We start from the raw sequence: 20,523 nt of genomic DNA, 5'->3' as shown, positions 1-20,523 counted from the left end.
GTATAAATGATGTATGATACTAATAAACTGCACAGTTCGTGTTTCCGGTCCACCGATTTCCAAGTTTGCGCTCGTCCAGGGTAGGTAGCGGTACCGTAGCGGTATCATTACCATCGCTATTGGTGAAACATTTGTATAGATGGGTGTCCGGGCTTTGTTACCAAAGTGGAATCGACGTATTATCGTGTCGTAAAACCGGACGGTGACGAGGGGACGAGGAGGCGGCGGACAATCGTTATGGTGTTGGTGTATATAGTTCTCCCCGTGTCGACGGCCCGGACGGCGGAAACGGCTGTATCGCAGCTATCGATTTGGCAAACGTTTCCGAAATATTATTATTATTATTATTGCAGTCGGCGCGCGTGGTATCCGCACACGACGGCTACGACGCCGGTCCGGACGTCCAGCGGCGAGTCAAATAATAACACGACGAACAGTTATGGGTAATGGGTTATACGGAGCGTTGGCCGTGGATAATCACGCTTGATTCCAATGACCCTGTATATATGTTGCTGCGCTTGTGTATATTTTTTTTTCGGTGTTGTTGTTTCCCGTAAATGCCGGCCGGTTGTCCCGCCGAGCACGACCGACCTTGACCCCGCGGCCGTCTTACGCATGCGCCGCGACCGGACAAAAACATTCTCCCTCTTTCGGCGGCGGCGGCGAGTCGACGACTGATCGCATCCGAGGCGGCGGCGGCGGCGGCTGCTCAGCAGCTCCTCAAGGCGCGCGCAAACGTCGACTGCTGCTGCGGAATTCACCGACGATAAACACGCGCGCGCGCGCACACACACACACAAGTACCACGCATGATATCATATGAGTTTACCCGCTCGCGCGTTTCTAGGTTATGTTATTGTTCGTTCGTAGTGCCTGTGTGTGTGTGTGTGTGTGTGTGTGTGATCGCATGTTATTATTATCATTATTATTACTATTATTTAATATTATTATTATTAATAATTTTTCATCGCTACGCCACAGGAGGGGGAGAGTTTCGAAAAATAAGCGCCTAGAAAGTAGAAGACACGTTTCTTTAGTCGACGGAGCAGATTTTCCACGCGATCACACGGTTGAACGCCAAACCGTTTTTAACATCGTCATTTTATTCTCTTATCGCGCATTTTGCTCTTTCGTCGCTTTCGCGTACGGCGGACGGACGTAATAGTAAAATAATATAATGTTTTACCTCTGATAATATCATTATCGGTATTATTATTATTTTTATTATATTATAGTCTTGCGCGTGTGTGCTGTGTGCAGCGTACAGTTTCGTGCCGAGTGTCCAACTGGCGGGACTTTGGGCGATAACGTCGCCTCCGCGTGTGCACCCTTTTTACGTGGACGAGACGTTCTATCGTCGAGCCTTCCGAATAACACGTACGTGACCTCATCTCATCAGCTCGGCCGGTCGGCAGACGAGCCAGACAGCTGTACGGTGCGTGCCACCTGGGACACAAGGTAAATAGAGTTAGACCAGGTGTGGAGTGTAATATCTCATCGCACGCCCGCGCGTTTATCATCATCGTCGCGGTGGCAAACGTAACATGTCCCGCAGGCCGTCCGTCCGGTATGACAATAACATTATAATAACAATAACAAAGTGGACGTGTGCCCGCGAAAAGAGTCTTCAGAGCTCTCGGAACCGCCGCCGCAACCTACGACACGGTGCCCGCCGCCGAGTGTAATTAATGCGCTCTAGACAGTTCTCGGTAATTGCATTTACACGACTGAGTGTACTGCAACTACAACGATATTAAAATACCAGTAGTGTGTGTGTGTGTGTGTGTGTGTGTGTATATATCTGTGTGTCTGTGTCTGTGTCTGTGTGTGTGTGTCTGTGTGTCTACTGTCTGTCGGGGGGCTGTCTGGTCTGGTATACGGTCGGTGACTACTGTTGTTTTTCCGTGTCAATTGCGTAATTATTGATTGTTCACATTTTCGCAGTCGTCGTCGTAGTCGGTTGATGTTCGACAAAAATATACTAATTACTAATTAGTATAATATCGAATAGTTTAAATATTATACAACCTACACTCGTCGTTGGGAGCATGCGTGTCAGAGTGAGTGGCGTTCACGAAAATATTCTCATCGAAAACTGTTACTGTTGCGGGGGGGGGGGGAGGAGGGATTAATTTAATTAACGGTTTCTACGGGAATTAAAACGAAGAATCGGAGGAGAAAGATATGTCTTTTTATTACGATTTGTTATAGGTGTGTTGTAATACAATGACAACCTGTTATTTAAATTAGGATCATAAAAATAAGGCCAGGTGAGTTGATCTATGATAATACGGCTAATAGCTATACCCCCAACACCCCCTCCAAACCCTCCGTCATCATGCCACCACGATGTTTGAGGGACGTGGTAGGTCCTCGTGTTTTCCATCCGTATAATTCACGTTACATTCCCACAGACCACAGCCTGTGTTTATCGCTGATGGGTTAACTCGCGACGGTGAATAACACACGTTTGTCGTCGTTCCAGCCATGATGGTATAATTCAAATGTGGCTGTTGCCTGTCGGGTATAATAAATAATAATAATAATAGTATACCATATGCCTACCTACCAGTCATAAAAATCGGATGAGACCACGTTGTTGATAATAATAAGAAGAATATCTCTACGGTCGGATATATTATCAAAAAACGTGGTTTGCTTTCGTTTTTACAACTGGTTTATATTTTTACATTTGAAACCAAATATGGTGTATGTATTTTTTTCAAACTGCGATCAAGAACGTGACTGCTTGAGGTTTGTATTGTCTGCAATGCACTTAGGTATGTTGGATAAACAATGGGACGGTAAATGTCGGCGGAGCGCCCTCTTATATTATAATATGAACGACGACGAAAAGGTGTTATTATTACGAAATACCCATGTTCTATACGATTAAACGTTTTTGTTTTTTGTTCACCATTTTTTCGCCCCGACTAATTATTAGAATACTAACCCCCAGTAAATGGAAAAGATTAAAATATAATTTCTTTCGAGGTAGATTAGAATTATCTCTGATCGTGGTTAACGTTATTGTTTTTACTTTTACTACGAATTGCGCTACGGTAGATCAACCATTCAACCCTAACCATTCAACAAGGCATTCAACCATGTGCTGTATTACGGGACCTAATCCACTTAAACTACCATACGGAAAAATAAATATCTATTTCTGAATTAACTCCGCAGGGCGTCTAGCGACTTAAGACAGAGTTTACTGTGAAGTAATAACATTTCAATTATTTATATTTGTTCTGTTTTGTTTTATTTATTGAAGTATCCCGTCACTTTTAAAAATTCGTAAATCGTTTTGTCACTCAGTGTGTGTAATTTGGGACACGGATAATGCTACCACTTTGATTTTAATTACTGTATGTTGATGTATTCTATTACATTAGACATAATATAGTTTTGGATTACGAAAATTAAAACGAGACTTGTATGCCGAAAATAAAATTTTAATCAATCTCAATAAAAGACAACTTTTAAGGTCAATAATTTTGATCGGATTTTTGATTGTTTTTTATTGACCTACTTTATGTGTTATAAACTGATACATAATAAGATTAATGAAATATATTCGAGTGTGCTCAAGTAAATACTACTGATATACTAAATTGAATATTATAGGTATCTGTTGTACATTTATAATCATACAAACATACAATTACATATATTTATTATGTTCAATGTTGTGAATTAAGTGTACTAAACGTCTACGCTCCGAATTGTAAATACATAAAATCTTTATCTTGATAAAATACTTTTACGATGCCTACCTATAGTTGATATTTTCTTATTCTCTTACCTAATTGATAAACTACGATTTCAATAAATTAAATTTAATGGTGTATTAATATTACCTACCAGAGTAAGCACTATTACCTGTAAACTTTATGGATATCAATTAAGCAATCAACTGTATATTTGTTTGAACGAGGTATACTTAATGCCTAATGGCTTACACTGCTGGAATCATCATACTAATTAGCAGCGTATAAGTTAAATAAAATATAATCCATTAGTACAATTTTTCCGTTTTTAATTTATTATTTCTTTCATTAATGTATTGACATTTATAAACGATTCAGCTGAGGTCAGTGCACCAAACAAATAAATAACGATTCAGTTAAAACCAGGTGCTCCGAATCTTAAATGAATCGTCGATATTTGTATAGAATTTTCAGTTATTTAAAACTATAACACGCGTATCACGGGAGACAGATAAAATATTTTGCAGTTAATTAAGTTAGGTACAATTAAATAAATATAAATGTGGTAAATAATTATATTAATTATAGTCAATCTATCAACCTTGATACGACGAATGAAGACGTAGATGTCGAGGGAGCCTGTGTAGAAATTAACACGAAATAAAAAAATAGCATAAAATGTACCTTTATTACTTATTTCAAAAACAGTTCGACACTTTAACACTGTGTTAGTGGAATGATGCGTTGGGCTGTCGGTCGATATCATGATGAATGATAATCATTGATTAATAATAAAAATACTAAAAAACCAAGAATTACCAACATATGACATACATAATCGTCGGTTACCGTATCACCGTCTGTTTATATGCTCCAAAATATCGCAGGTACCTGCATTGTTTGGGTATCAACATAATATCAAACAATAGAAGAATATAAAAAATATTGAAAAGTACATATTATACACGTATAATAGTAGTTATAGGTATATAGTTGTACACTTGTTCACTTGTACGTACACTTGTACATAATCACATAATATGAAATGATCTTTTAATACTAAATTCTGGCTGAACTTGAAAATCGTATAATCATCGTTGTAATTCACAATAATTTATAATAATAAATAAATAAATAAATAAATAATATTCAATTAAATTTTAAATAATACCTATTCATAATTATATTACGTATATTATGATGCAGCGCCGACGGAAGGTATATGCTGCATCCAGGATAGATTTTTTCACTAGAATATAATATTCATATTGGAACTTTTTTAAATTAATTTATTATTAACCTATCAACTTTATTTTACGCAAATAATCAACCATATTATATAGGTAGGTACTAATATTATGATGCACAATGCATCAATTGTTTACTTATTTTCCAATCGATTTACAATTTTGATTTCCAAATAAAAAACATGCATGTTACAGGTGCAAATATTATAAGCTTGTATTTTTCTGGCTTTGTTCTTAGTAAAGATATCAATGAACTCATTGAAGCTAATGAAATCGAAATTTCTCGTTTTTTAGATACAGTAGTCGAATTGGTAAGTTTAAATTGCGATAAATTATTTCTATTAATTTTAAGTCCTTGTAGCGCTGGGCCTTACATAAATACCTACACAATATTTGAAAATGGAATATTATGAGCGTCACATTTTAAGACGAAATTATTTTCCAGTTATATTGTGAACTATGATATGTTGCTCAAATGATGCACAAAATAATTTGACGTAAGGCAAACATGCGATGCTCAAACGATGCAATAACCCAAAAATCAAACGATGCGCAATATACATTCTTACAAAAAAGGTTGTAGTAAATAATAGTGATACGCTAACGATGAACGGCCAACATTATACACCTAAACCACTAATAGTGGGTGGCACATAATATTATATAAACATTATAAAGTAAAAAATAATTAAATATTTATAATTTAATTTTTTGTTTTGTTTTATCAACAGACAACAACTATATGTTAGGACGAATAAAAAAATCTTATATTATTATTTACAATAGTACCTATTCTAATTTTCTTTGTTAATTTTATGATAACCTTTACATCGAAAACAATAATCTTTTTAATTTGTTTTTGATAATTTTGTTTTTTGTATTAAATTAATTTTTACACAATATACAATTATTGAATCTGAAGAAGTAATTATCGTAGTATTATAGGTAACAGCATTGACATCTATAGCATTACACTCAATTTAATTTGTTGTGACTTTCAAATTAAGATTTAAAAGGAGATAAGTTGATAAAATACTGTCCTAAAACAGGACTCCTGATGTTCATGTGTTTTGAATTAATTATTTTTTATAAATAAACATACCATGTTATCACGATAGATGGACTATACATTCAAAAAAAAAAAAAAACTTAACTTAAATCGTGTGAATAATGTTAATGATGTGAGTGATATAACTATATGTCTACACATCATGAGTAAAGAAATTAATTAGGTATGTTCACAGTTCTCTATGTATCATATTATATATAAGGTAGTCTTTTTTTATAAAAATGTAATGCTCGTAATTGAATACGTCCGGAATAGTGTAGAACAATAATATAAGTACAGTATTAATTACAATGCATATTATGTTAGTGATCAGTGACATAATCATTTAGCGTGTGCAAACTACTAAGTGTCAACACGCAGCAATTATGGTAAAATTACCACGATCAAATCCTACGTATTATTTTAAAAGGTTCTAATTAAGAAGTCTGCAATGTTTAACTTGAATAAGTGGCTATCAAGCTTTTGTTTACTGTCGTAATCATTATTTTTAACCGTGTTATTTTTTGTACAATATTTTCACGAAATGTACATCGTGATAGGGTACCAAAAATTAGATAACCCATATTAAGCCTCCGATGGTTATGCGTATTTTTGTCTATAACAATATAGCGGTACCGTTATATTTTTAAGAAAATATTGCATTGATATTTGATACACAATAGGTACGACATTGATTTAATATATGTCAATATTTGTTAGGTATTTAAAGAATTTAGAACGTTTGAGATTTAGTCGATGTTGTTTTTTTTTTTTTTTGTATACATTTCGAGAAGAAAATCTACGGCAACCTGATATGATGTGTTTTATTTTTTAATTTATGTAAAAAAAGGTGGGCAAGTGGGTATAGTAGGTGTCGAGTGGGTCTCTGTAATGCGGATGCGTTAAATTTGATGTGCAATTTTTAAGTATCCACGGATATTTGTTTTTGAATTACAATAAAATAAGTAAATCGTTCCATGGGAAATCGTTATAGTTTATGGGTGAATATACAATGTCGAACAAATTTGAACTTCAAACTCTCATAAAACATTAATTTGATTTTTTGGTAAACTTTTTTTGTTAAATGTAGAACAATTTATGAGGAACTTTGTATACAATTTACAAGGTTTTTGACCCAGTAAAAAAGTTTTCATCGACAGTAATTTTAAAACAACTTATAAAAATAAAAATGTCATGCCTATAAAATAGCTTAAAAAACGTCGTTTTGAAAATTGTATGACGTATTGAAAATGATAATACAGGGTGCGGCATAATGGACTCCCACATTTCCGAAGTGAATTAAAAAAAAAAGATACAAGATAAAGAAAAAAATTTTTATTTTTAAAAACTATATTATATAAGGTTTTTTTAAAATTAGTTTTTAAAAATTATATCGTCTAAATGATTGCCTTGACGAGCAACACACATATGGAGCCGTTCTCGAAAGTTTTCCATCACTTTCGCCAGCATATCGAGTGGAATCGCGGACTTGGGACGTCCAACCGGTTTTTTAGGCATTGCAGATCCCGTCGCTCTTAAATTTTGTACCCAGTTCAAAATCGTTTTCCGATCAGGGACACTTTCGTTTGGATTCAAACTGAACCGAGTGCGAAAATATGCTCTCTGTGTCGCAATCACACATTCAGCGTTTTTGAAAAATGCCTCAATAACGAAACCACGTTGTTCACCAGACCACGGCATGGTGACGACTAAAAACCTTATTAATAATCTAATCTAGCGAAATAAATCACTTTAATCTAATCAGTTTAATTACACGCTAATGATTATTTTAAATATGGGAGTCCATTACGCCGCACCCTGTATAAAAGTTTAGTGAAAATGTCATGTATACATAATACATGGTTATTTTTTTTAGTTTAAAAAACAAAATCGATTTAGTCGAATATTAATACTGAGTAAAAATTCCTGTTTTTTCTTAATTATCTTGTTTGCTTTTCCAAATTACCGTGAATTTTCAATTTAGACCTCTCAAAAAAGCAATTAGATTCAATTTTTTCATCAGAACAGAAATACTGAATTTAATAATCGAAGCATTATTATATCCTTGTAAGTTTTTAATTTTTATTCTATTCTTGTCACATAAATTTATATATAATTCATTGATTACAAAACATTTTGAACTTGATGGTTGGAATTTAAAAGTTTATAACATTAATACACCATCTTTAAGACGTACCTATACTTACTAATTCATAGTTATTACATTTAACAATAAAAAAAAACATTGTATGCACTTACATCAAGTGTAGTCAGTTGCCTGTAGTGTATTCTTCAATACTTTATAGTTTTATACAATTAATATTGTTTCTAGAAAGTATATGACTTATTGTGTGTAATTTATAATTTTAGTATTTATACCTTCGTCCTTCACCTATAATAAGAGAGGAGTCAGGATATTTTATTATTTAAAAACAATCAATGTAAAATAACTATTATGTCAATAGTCAATACATCAGTGTTCAATTAATTTTATTTGACTAATTTAAACTATACCTACAGCTATTACGTTATTAACGACCTTTTAAAGTAGCAATTTAAATCTCATATCATATTTTTTTATTCAGTTAAAACTTTAAAAAGGTTATAAGTTATAATAATAACAATTTATCAATAATTTTAGTCGAAATGTGATGTTTTTGATTAATAAAGTTGAATAGGAAAATAATATGACTCTTTAATTCAATAATCGTCCATGGGCCATCATGTTTACAGTCGATAGGTAATAGGTAACAGTTAAATTTAACTGTGTTACAGTTAAGTAAATATATCATTTTCGATTTACTTATTTTCTATTCTTTATATTAGTCTGTAGCTCGACAAGTTGAAATGCTAAATTTAAATAGGTCTGACTTATTCAGACCTAGAACAATGAACCCGATATTTGATCTTTTCAGTATGATGTTAGATGTTGGATAAATCACATTACAACCATCATTCTAAATATTTAAATATTTGGTCTTGACTGATGATTTTCACCAAATATTTTTTTTTAAACACCAATATTATCATACAACTGTTACATTTCGATGAACCACGCCCACTCTATAATATTGTAATATATACTGAATATCACAAAAAATAGGCGGCCTGCGTTTTACGATTTACATTTTGATTTACATCTTCTGTATACATTTTGAAGTTTAACGTCGTTTAGATCACTAAACAGAGTACGTTCCACTTTTATAAAAACCTTGTTATTGGTTTTCATTAAATCTTTCACATAAATATTCATAGATATCTTACATTTAACAGAGGGTGTATGTGTATTGCATACACTGCGATATTTGATATTTGCACACGCATTTGTTTGATAACGTGTAATAATTAAATATTGGGATTAAATTTAAATCTAGTCATGCTGAAAGCAATGTGATGTATTTAGTTAAAGACACAATACAAATATGACGTATTTAATTGTACACCAAATAATAAACATTAAAGTACAATTTTTTCTTTGAATTTTGTGTATGGTTCAATGGTTGTATTGAAAGTTGGTTTCGTTTATTTTAATTCATTTCGAACAGATTCCAATGAGTTTATAACTATTTCAAGAATAAACAAATGCTTGTGTATATAAAATAACATTATTTGTAATATAATTAGCATAAACAGGGAGTATAAAATATTGGTAGGTACATACATAAAGCTCTAACAAAATAATAGCTTTCAAGGTATAAATCAAAAACGTTAAGAACCCAAAAAAATGTTGTAATATAAATAAAAGCCGTAACAATGGCCAATACTTTCTGTTATTTAAATAATTGTTTTAATTATTTTCTTGTTATTATTTTCTTATATAATTAACCACTACACTACCACTGATATTTGTTTAGTTTTCATGTCCTAAAATAAAACAAATTTAGGTAATGCATTATTGCATTATCATTAATTATAGATTGCACCAGATTGATCAGACTGAAATGCTACCTATATATTTCAACATTATAACTTTAAGGTTATAACATTTAGTTTCGTGAATAATTAATTGCAGTATTGCTTGATTTTAAGATCAAATGGTTAAGTTTAGCTAAGTTTAGTTTATGTTTATTTAAAACATTTCTCTTTTTAATTAATTATATTTATTCAAGACACGATTATCTATTTATATTTCTACAGTCATCAGTTTCCATGAAATAAATTTATATCAATATAAGCAATTGGTAGACATTTATGATTTGTTGAAATATGTATTTATTTATGAATTAAAGACAAAAATTATTATAGACAAGTTTTTTCAAACAAGTCTTGAGTATTACAAAAAAAACGAATGCATAAGACTATGAAGTTATTCGGTTAAAAATAAAATTGTATACATTTATGTTTCTATTCTTCCACACAGTTATTGATTCATATTTATAGTACCTAATATGTATTAAACAAATTTAAACCTTACACAAAAAAATTGAATATTATTTCATTTTGTTATTATTTTTTATATTGGTACCTAACAATTATTTTTATTTAATCAAATGATTGTATTTGTACAAAACAACTACTGTGATTTAGGATATAAATTATGACGCCTATGTACTATTATAGTATAATATTATATTATGAAGCATTGAAGTATACATATTATTTATAATACACATCGTGTTTATATTGTTTTTAAAATTTTATATAAAAATATAGAAACTTTAGAAACTGAGAAACTACAAAAATACATGGTTACTTCAATATGTTTATTTTTAAATTATTAAATCTTGACATTGTTAAAAATTAATAAAAATAATTATGTTAACAGGTTGAGTTGATAATTTAAAATAATTTAACACTTACCAATTTTTAACAATATTCAATTCGTCTAGTATAAAATGATTATACTCGACACGCAATAGTTCATTTTTAAATTTAACAAGTAGAATTTATTTTTGGATAGCATAATGGTGTCAATGTGCTGCCAAAAAATAAAAACTTAATAGAAACGTTAATTCCATATGTACACTTAACCTTATTTTTAATAGTGGATTAATGTCAAAATTTGACTTTTAAAATAGGTACCATTCATATATTTTGTTTATCAATACTAAAATAATTAGTTAAATTACTATTATTATTTATTAATACTACTATTATTAATTAATTACTAAAAAAAGGCTAAAATAATAAATACAATAGTACCTATACAACTATTATAATAATGCAATTTAAGATATGTTTTAATCACAGCCGTTTCTTATGTTATGATTAACAGTTAAGCTTAAGTTTTTTTATTTTTATCGCAGAAATAAGACTCATTCCTTTGGTGCACATGGCTATTATGCACAGAAACAAAAGTTGGGTGAGTTATATCTAAGCTAGTTTTTAAAAATTGACTCTTCATAGAGCTGTTTTTTGAACACACCCGACAAATAAAATTAGAGCATTCTTTGTGGAAATTGAACAAAAATACTATATACACAACCTGAGGGTATTTTTTTTGGATTGAATTAATTCTATTTTTAAATGCTAACTTGGTTTTGAACTACGAGAAAATATGAAATTCGAAAACAAACGCGTACTTATACGATATATTCTAACAGACTGGTAACACTCTCGTTACCTATATCATTGCTTTGTCGGATGTTTGTAATTAGGGAATTTTCTAGTTTACGAAGTATAGGATCAAAAGATACCAATTATGATAGATATTATGGTATATATATAATACACACAAGCATTTTATACATTACACACTAAACTACAAAGTACAACTGTAGAACTGTAGAAGAAAAAATATTTTGGTAAATTGTTCGCTAAACTTTTTCTCCCGGGACTTTTTTACTGGGGATTTTTTTTCTGATTACCATTTTTATTTAACCTATCAGTTTTAAAGTTTTATTCAATGTCTTCCGAATTAAACAGTTAAATAATAAAATTGCAGTTTGAATGCTTTATGAGTTACATAATTAATAATGTATATTTTAATATTTTATACTACGTGATAAATATTGAAATTAATTTAGTGTAATTGAGAATATAATAACTTTTATATAAATATATCTTAGAAATGAATGTAATGAAAATTATGCGATAAGTGATTCAACTGAATAATATAATTATTTCAAGAATTTCCGTGAATGAAATAATTTCTGTTTTTTTCATTTAACTGTTAATTAAGGAACTATAATATTTTATTACATTGTAATGAATGAAAGTTAACATACATATTGTTGATGCTTGATAATTATTTTACGTGTAATTGAATAAATATAATAAAATAATATGTAAAGTGTAATTGATGTTTGATATAGACGATATAGTTTTCAATGGCACGAAAAGTACATATTATATAAGTGTACATATTTACCTACGACAATTATCACGGGCGAATCAAATGTCATAAATATAATTTGTATTATGTGTGTCAACATTTTATGTGGAAGTGTCTAATGCCTTAGGTAAAATTTGGAATTTCGGTGCCACTGATAGTTTTTATTATATGTTTGAGAGAATAAATATCTGGAGATCTTGTCCTCGGTTCCGCCAATGTGTCATGGCTCATGTGTTATGAAGTATTCATGTATGTCTTATATTTTGTGTTTATAATGTCTAACTTTAATAAACAAATATTGAAATGTATAACATATAAAGAACTTATGTTTTATTGTGAAAATTGTAATGTTTGTTAAAAAACATAAATTTAATGTATTGCAGTGTGTTTTAATCGGATCCTTAATAATATATTTATTTTACTAAGTACTTAAATGGGTTTGTGTGTCTATAATTTGCTACTTGTAGAATATGGATTGAGTTAGAAACTATTTGTTGACTTTAGTACTTTAGTATACCTATTTATGTAAGTTATCCTTTAAATTAATTTAACTGAAGTGTGATGTTTTCGTCGACGTTAAAAAGCTGTAACTTGTAAGTTCACGGTGTAAGCAAAATCAATAGATAGAGTGACTGACAAATGAAAGGAATTTGATTTAAATCTTAAACATTTCGAATTCTCCATTTTATATTAACTCTGCAGGTTTAGAGCAAACTCTCAGTGGTGTTTTTGACTGTTGATTATAATGTTATTTGTGTAGACTGAGAAAACCAAAGGCGTAATACCTTACAAATGTGAACAATTTAATATCGCTTCATATTTACAAATAACTGAAATAACTTAGGTATTTAACTTGTTTGTTGAAAATAACGTTGTATAATTATAACTTAAATATATATTTTAATATATTTACTTATATACATATAATATATAGATGTACACTGTGCATAACTTGGCAGGATTGACTCAACTTTAAATTCAGGAAAATCTTCTGTTAATATTGCTTAAAGGTTGAATATTTAATTAAGAACTAAACCCTGGAGTTGTTGTACTTGTGTTTTTGATTAAAAATATAATGAGTTGAACGGGTAATAATAATAATATATAAATATAAAATACATTAAATTCTCATTTTTTTAATAAATATTCATTATACCTTTAAATGTAATATTGTACTGCTAATTTATTCCAATAGATTTTGAAGTAGTATATTAAAATTAAACTATTAACATTACAGCAGTACACACTCCACTCCTCAATAATCCTTTATAAATATTAATTCTCAGTAGGTAGTGTTTATGTGTGTATTTTGATTTTTTTCTCGATTCCAAGTCACTCTGAGAGTCATGTGCGCGTGCGTGTACTATAGAAGCAGGTTTTTGCAATCCTATTTACAAGGGAGAACGGACGAATCATAGTGTAAAAAATATCAAACTATGCGCCTATAACATAATACCGTCTACATACACGTTCAAACACGACGGCCGTTAATAAATTTCTAGACGTTTTAATTATTCGAAACATAACCGTATATTTCCGAATAAATTTTCTGGGCGAAGAGAGTCCGTGGTCTGTAACATAAACAGCTGATCATTAACGTTATCGAAACCTGCTGGTCGCACTGAACGTTTTGCATTGCAGAAAAAAAAAGTATGTTCAACAGACGCGTGGTGGTGTGCACTAGCTGGTGCTGTGTGTATCAGGAATGTTGGCGGAGACTCCGGTCTCCGGTGCTACAAATGCGAATCGAGTGGCATTGCTCGAAGTTATAACGGCGGAGCACAGTAGGTGTCTACTATATTCGTCCAGACGACAATCATTTTTAAATATTCTCGATATAAATTGTATCAAATGTATCGTGTACCATATACGTCGATTATTCAATGTTCAATAATATTACAAACTAGTGTATTGCACGGTGTAGCCATGAAATATGACTAAATTATCCGTTAGGAAATAATAAATCATACTTTGTTAGTTTAAACTATTAATGTGTTCTCTTCAAACTAATGCTCTACATGATTTAATAAATGTCTACAGCGTGGTTCAGTACAGAATAATAAGACAACTGTTTCACGGATTGTGTTTAAACACGATACCCAAAAGCTAGTGGAAGGAGTTGTCTGCCCTGTGCGAGGAGGGGGGTGCGTCTTGTCCGCCCTTGGACGCGCTCGCCGAAGGACGGTTATTTATTCACTTTGTTTTACGAAGGTTATTTTTAACAAAATATATTTTCAAAGGATATATTATTATAATAAATTGTATAGTTACGGAGAATTTTAGCGGTGACTGCGTATATAACTCATAATATGAATCGTAGGTACATTTATTTTTATTTAGTGTGTTTATCTTCAGTATTGGTACATTTTCAAAGTGCTTTCCTTACAATAACACCATATAATACATAACATTATTTATTTAATTTAATTTATACACATATCTGATGGCATTTTTTCAAATCTTTCAAGTAAGTTAAGATTTAAAATACATGTAAAGTAAATAAGTACACAACATATATCAAGTAACGATGACAAACTGTGAACAAGTGGTCTAAGACTAAGATTTTCTAATTATATACACTCGATACATTGTTCATTGCTGGCCAGAGATCCCTGCACCGAACGTCACAGCTGCCGGTAATACGATATAATATTATTTAGGTTTGCACTGTTTGCACTTTAGAGCAGTGGCGGCATGTTTTTTTCCGTTAGTTCTTGCTCAACTCGGGGAGGTCGGGGTATCTCGTAGTTCGCGCGCAGGAATGCGATTCGAAATAGAAAAACACGCGAATTATTACCACCGTGTCTCGATCGGGTCAGTCATAATAATAATAATAGTAATAACAACGAAAAATAGTAAGACCGTTAATAAAAAAAAAAATAATAATAACAACAACAACAACAACAACAAGAAACAACAAGTGGGAAACCACACTGGTGCGTGTGCTTGTGCCTACGAAATAATAATGTATATTATTTATATGGCATATCAATCGCGTTTTTTCGGCGCACAGTGCACACACGACACACAATACCTGCCTGCAGTGTACGCGTCCGTTTCGTTTATATTATTATTATAATTATTTTTCGTGCGGCCCCAGACAACGTCAGCCAAAAGCGACCATCACGCCGTCGCTTTTCGTCGTTACCACGGCCACCGGAGCGCCGCCGCCGCCGTCACGGCCGTCGTCGCCGCCGCGTGGCCATTCCGTTTCGATTATCGGCGCGCGTTAGGACTCCGTCGGCGAGCGTCGTCGTCGTAGTCGCCGTCATTGCGGTTGTTGTTGCGCGTCGACTATTATTATTATTATTGTTAAGAATATTATTCCGTGTGTGCGTTGCGTCCGTCGCACCGTCAGTAGTACAGTACTATTCATTGTTATCGGCCGGTCGGTCGCCGCTGTCGTGTCCGGGAAACAGGTGGTGTTCCGAGTGTGCTCGACTATTATAATAATAATTATAAATAATATTATTATACCATGTTATTATTTTTATAATTACTGTTAGTACCTATTATTATAATTATAATATTTTTATTATTGTTGCGTGTGTGTGTGTGTGTGTGTGTGTTTGTGTGTTTTCCTTATCGCGTCGTAGTTGTTCCTTCGTTGCGCCGTCGCTCGCCACTCGCCACTCGTCAGTGCACGTGCAGTGTTCCCGCAGAATAGTGTTTGTTCGCCCGTAGAGTAAAGAGTTATTTCACTGTCGTCCGTTCAAATTCGACTGTAGTGTGGTTTGCTCCAAACCGCGTTCGTGTTTTGCACTGTTCGTACCTCGTTTCGCGTTTTCCTCGTCGGCGTCAACGGCGATTTCCGTTTCGTCGGTTTGCAATTGACATACCTTATTTTAACTGTATTGTGACGTAATAACACATTTTCCGACCACTTATCTTCAAAGGAAAAACCCGCCGTGGCTTGTCGCTCGGGGCACGCCTATATACATAACATAATTGAATCGGTGAGTAACCCTTCCCGAATACGCTCGCGTCGCTTTTATGTTACCATTTTTGTTGTTGTTGTTTTTATTGCTATTATTTTTTACTATATTTGCATTAAATATGCAGAATTCAGTCTTAAATTGAAAAAGAAGGGGGATTCAAAAGTGTAAAAAAAAAGTGTATATATTTAAATATTATTCAAGTATGCACATTTTTTTTTACACTTTTGAATCCACCTTCTTTTTTTCCAAATTCGAGGGGTACGGATAAATATTTTTATAAAGAAGAGTGACTTGTTAAAACAGAACTGATTAGTCTGTGCGTCGAAGAGGCCTTCTGAAATATATAATATATCCGACTTATACCTACCGCAATTAAAATGCCATTGTAACGATTTGTATTCGAATCAACTTCGTATTCAGCCAGTGGTTGGTCGAGTGGTGTTGTAGTAACGCTATGTCCTATATCGGACATCGTTTACCGCATACAATTTATTCAATACAAAGATAGTTTTCAAAAATGCGCGTTTGTGTCACGTTTTGAGGGTTACCGATGCGGCTAGGACGGAAAGTTGTAGCTATAGTTTGTCAAACCACATTGCTGGTTAAAATAATATAATGTACAATATATGAACATTGGGCTCACGTCGGTAATTATTTTAAATAAATAAATTCATATTATAGTAGTACGATATTAAATTATAATAATATCAATATAATCTACAATAGTTAGACTGTTAGAGGGTTAGACGCTATTATTTGGTTGATTTTTTCCTGTATTTTATTTTCGGAGCTTTCGAAACACGGACAGTGTTCAATTATTGTTGTATGTTTTATTCCACCTTCTAACATTATTGTACACCACGTGTGGTAAAACACACAAGCGTAAGTATCGATCGACTACGTTTTCGGAAGTTCTATGACGTGTGTACGCATGTAGTCAGTCGCAGTGGCGATTGTTTTCCTTCGCATTTTGTTGTTGGATCTCCCGGAGAAATCGATCGCAATTTAAATGGTTTTAAAAGCTTCAATCTCCTTTGGGTTTTACTTGTATTTTTTATCAGGGTGTTTTATGTTTTATTTTCTAATCCCAAAGGGGATAATTTATTTTGTTTTCCCACCCAGCCACCTATTATGATAATTAATTCAGAAAACCCTGTTTTACATTAATTCGTTGTAGGTATGCATCTGTAGTAGTTATCGAGAGAACCGTTAAAACACTAATTACTAATAATTACGAAATTCAATTAAGCACACGTTTTTATAAGTTCAAACAAAAATATTCCTTTCCTGTGGGCTACCACATTTTTTTAAATTTACAATAAGTGATAGTTTTTAATTAATCAGGATTTAGTTTTAGCCTCGGTTTCAGTTGAATTAAACATTTAAATAATCCGACATAAAGTTTGGTTTATCAGTTAATAGTCGGGTAAGTATGATATATTACACTCATTACTAATAAGTTATCAGTTATTACATTTACTGTAGTAAATATTTTACGAATTTCGTCTACTATACCTTTATGTATAGAGCAATATATTTTGTAATTTTGAACTTGGATATAATATTATGTTCTTCTTTAATATAGTATGTATATTGCAGGTTAATATTGCAGGTACCTTGTGTTCTACAATTCTATTATACAACAAACACGCTTATATACACGTGAAGTTTGTTTAAGATTTAGAAACTTTCACTGATTAGGAAGTATACAGGGTGATTGTCTTACCGTAAATGGATTAATCTCTTAAAGTTTAATACCATACCAATAAAAACATTTTTTTTATCTGCAGTAGGTACCTATAACTATCTTCGCCGCATCAATAACTTTTTATTTTAAAATTCCGAAATCATTACTTTGAACTAATAGTCTATTTGGTATGTATTTTTTTAACGAGTTCTTATTATTTTCCTTAATTAGGTAATAGGTTGGTATATAAATTATATTGACGATTGAGTACATTGACTACTAAATACTTTTAAACCACAAAAGTATCGCTTTGTTTACCAATATTATAATAATATGATGGATGTGTTTTGTTGAGCTCAACAATGTTATGTTATCATCGAGTATTAAAAATATGTCAGTAAATACTTGAGCTTGGGCGATATTTATTTTTTGTTTTAAAAATATAGAGCGATATGGTATAATAACATACAAAGGAAATTGTTTTCCTTTAAAAATTATCGAACAAGATAACACCTAGATTTGTTTTGAATGTCGATAACGAATTAAAAAGTGCACCTGTTGAATTTAAAACGTATGTCAATATTCTCAATATAGCTTATCAGTTATCATGCGATAACCCGAACATAAATGAAGCGTGGGTTCGCGTATCCATTAGCATTTTCTAAACGTAATCAACAATACCATTACATGTGTTCTTACTTAAAATAAATATTTTAAAACAATTGAACCTAGTGCAGGATTAGTTTTATTAATCATGTGTCAATACTCAATTAAATTGTTTATTTAATTGCACCATAATATATACTTGTGCGTTTAATTGATATTTAGTACTTACTGAAGTGTTGTTACTTGTATTGTTTTTTACGTTTTTTAAATTGTTTAAAACGTTCACTATGAATGTATGTTAACACTAGTATAAATCAATATAAAATACAGGTAAATTTTTGTGTGTAAAAGACTTCTTTCGTCTCTCTCGTTTAATGGAAATAATTTCCTATCAGAGATCAATAACTAAAATTTTGAATTTTACGTGATAATATATTTCGTGATTTTTGATAATGATCCATCGACTTTTAACAAAGATTTTTAGAAATTATTTTTTAGTCGGGATTTTTTTTATTTTCAGTTATTATAGAATCGTTTAATAGTTACTAATGATCTTATTTATAATACTTTAACAATAAATTGTACTCTTATTCCGTAAACCGCTTAACCCCACATTACAATACTGTGTTTATAGTTCTATAGTTTTTAGTTTTTACCCCGTGTTTTACATTATTGCATCAATGCTACAGGTTATAAGTATTTTTTAAATTACAACATTTTATATACCTGCATTGATAGATTAAGAATTAAAATATCGTAATGTACAAATACAGATAGTGTTCTCGCCTCAAAGTGTTATAAACGTGTTAATTCACTCTAATAGTAAACCGTAGTAGTAAACTATTAAAGTTAACAACACACAATTACATTCATTCCAATGTGGAAAAATAAATTACATTTTTAATTTACTAGCTACAATATATCAGTATATCGAAAAGCTCTTAGCACCTTATTCTACCAGTAGCTTGGTTAATTTATCATTTCGAAATACCTAAATTGGACGAGATTGATGTAGTGATGTGATGTGGAAAATTATTAAAAAACTATTCTAATAAAGTTCCTAGGGCTTATAGTTTTGGTCAAATTTTTTTTAATCATATCTACCTTCAACAATTTCTGTTGATTATATTTATCCAATCTAATCAATAATTATTAATAGATACACTAATATTTTTAACATTTTACAATTTATCACTAAATTTATTATCTTTCCATTGCTTATTTTTGTTTAATATTACCATATTTTATAAATTATTATTTCCAGAATTATCTCTATTACCAAATTATAATATTGTTATGTTATATTATAATATATTTTGAGCTATCTTAGTTTCTTCTAGTAGCTACGATTATAAAAAAAAAATAATAATTTAATAATTATAATATAATCAATTATCGTGATAGTAGCTAATAATAATAATAATGATAATGAAAAAAAAACATTTAAACAGTAGATCATAATATTATATTTTAATGGGAAATTATTAACGTTTGTTTCATACACCATCGCTTCTCCTCGCTAATCCAAAATATTCCAAGGACCATAATCTGTTATTTATTTATTTATTTATTTATTTATAATAGTAAACGGGATAGGCCCTTGACATTTATATAAAATTAATAATTAACAAAAATATAATACACTATAACATACATAATATTAGCTGTTATGAATACACCTTCTTCCAGATCAATGGCAAAATTGATTTTTTAGTGGGACCCAACTTATAGAATAATAGAATAGATGTAAGTTTAAATAGTTAGTACTAAGTACTGTAGATTATAAGATCCAACTTGTATAAAATTGTATACGTAGCAGTACAGCATCATAATCGTTCACTAAATTGCAGTGGTCTGGAAAACGAATCGTTGTTCTCGAAATAGATATTTTAACGTGGCACTCAAAGTTGTAGGGAACCGTTTCTCACCGCCTTCTGAAATGATAAAACATTTTTATCGTTTTAAATAACTGATATTGTACTATTTGTACTATTTGTACTAGAAATGTCATAT

At 31.3% G+C, this 20,523-nt stretch overlaps 1 protein-coding gene across 2 annotated transcripts in view; it reads left to right on the top strand.

Moving 5' to 3' along the window:
- Window positions 1-901: 901 nt before the first annotated feature.
- The window catches only part of LOC111041015 (insulin-like peptide receptor), a 47,634-nt gene continuing 28,012 nt past the window's right edge, over window positions 902-20,523 (top strand). The window contains exon 1 of one of the 2 annotated variants that reach the window (XM_022325157.1): window positions 902-1,458. The gene's annotated coding sequence lies outside the window, so the exon portion shown is untranslated. Of the gene's footprint in view, window positions 1,459-15,620; window positions 16,236-20,523 lie in introns of those variants that run through there. The other variant, XM_022325156.1, reaches the window with a different exon arrangement.

The sequence above is a fragment of the Myzus persicae genome, unplaced genomic scaffold, assembly GCF_001856785.1.
Source record: "Myzus persicae strain clone G006 unplaced genomic scaffold, MPER_G0061.0, whole genome shotgun sequence".
Lineage (NCBI taxonomy): Eukaryota > Metazoa > Arthropoda > Insecta > Hemiptera > Aphididae > Myzus > Myzus persicae.
Note: the sequence above shows the minus strand (reverse complement) of the source record. Positions and strands in the feature narration are given on the sequence as shown.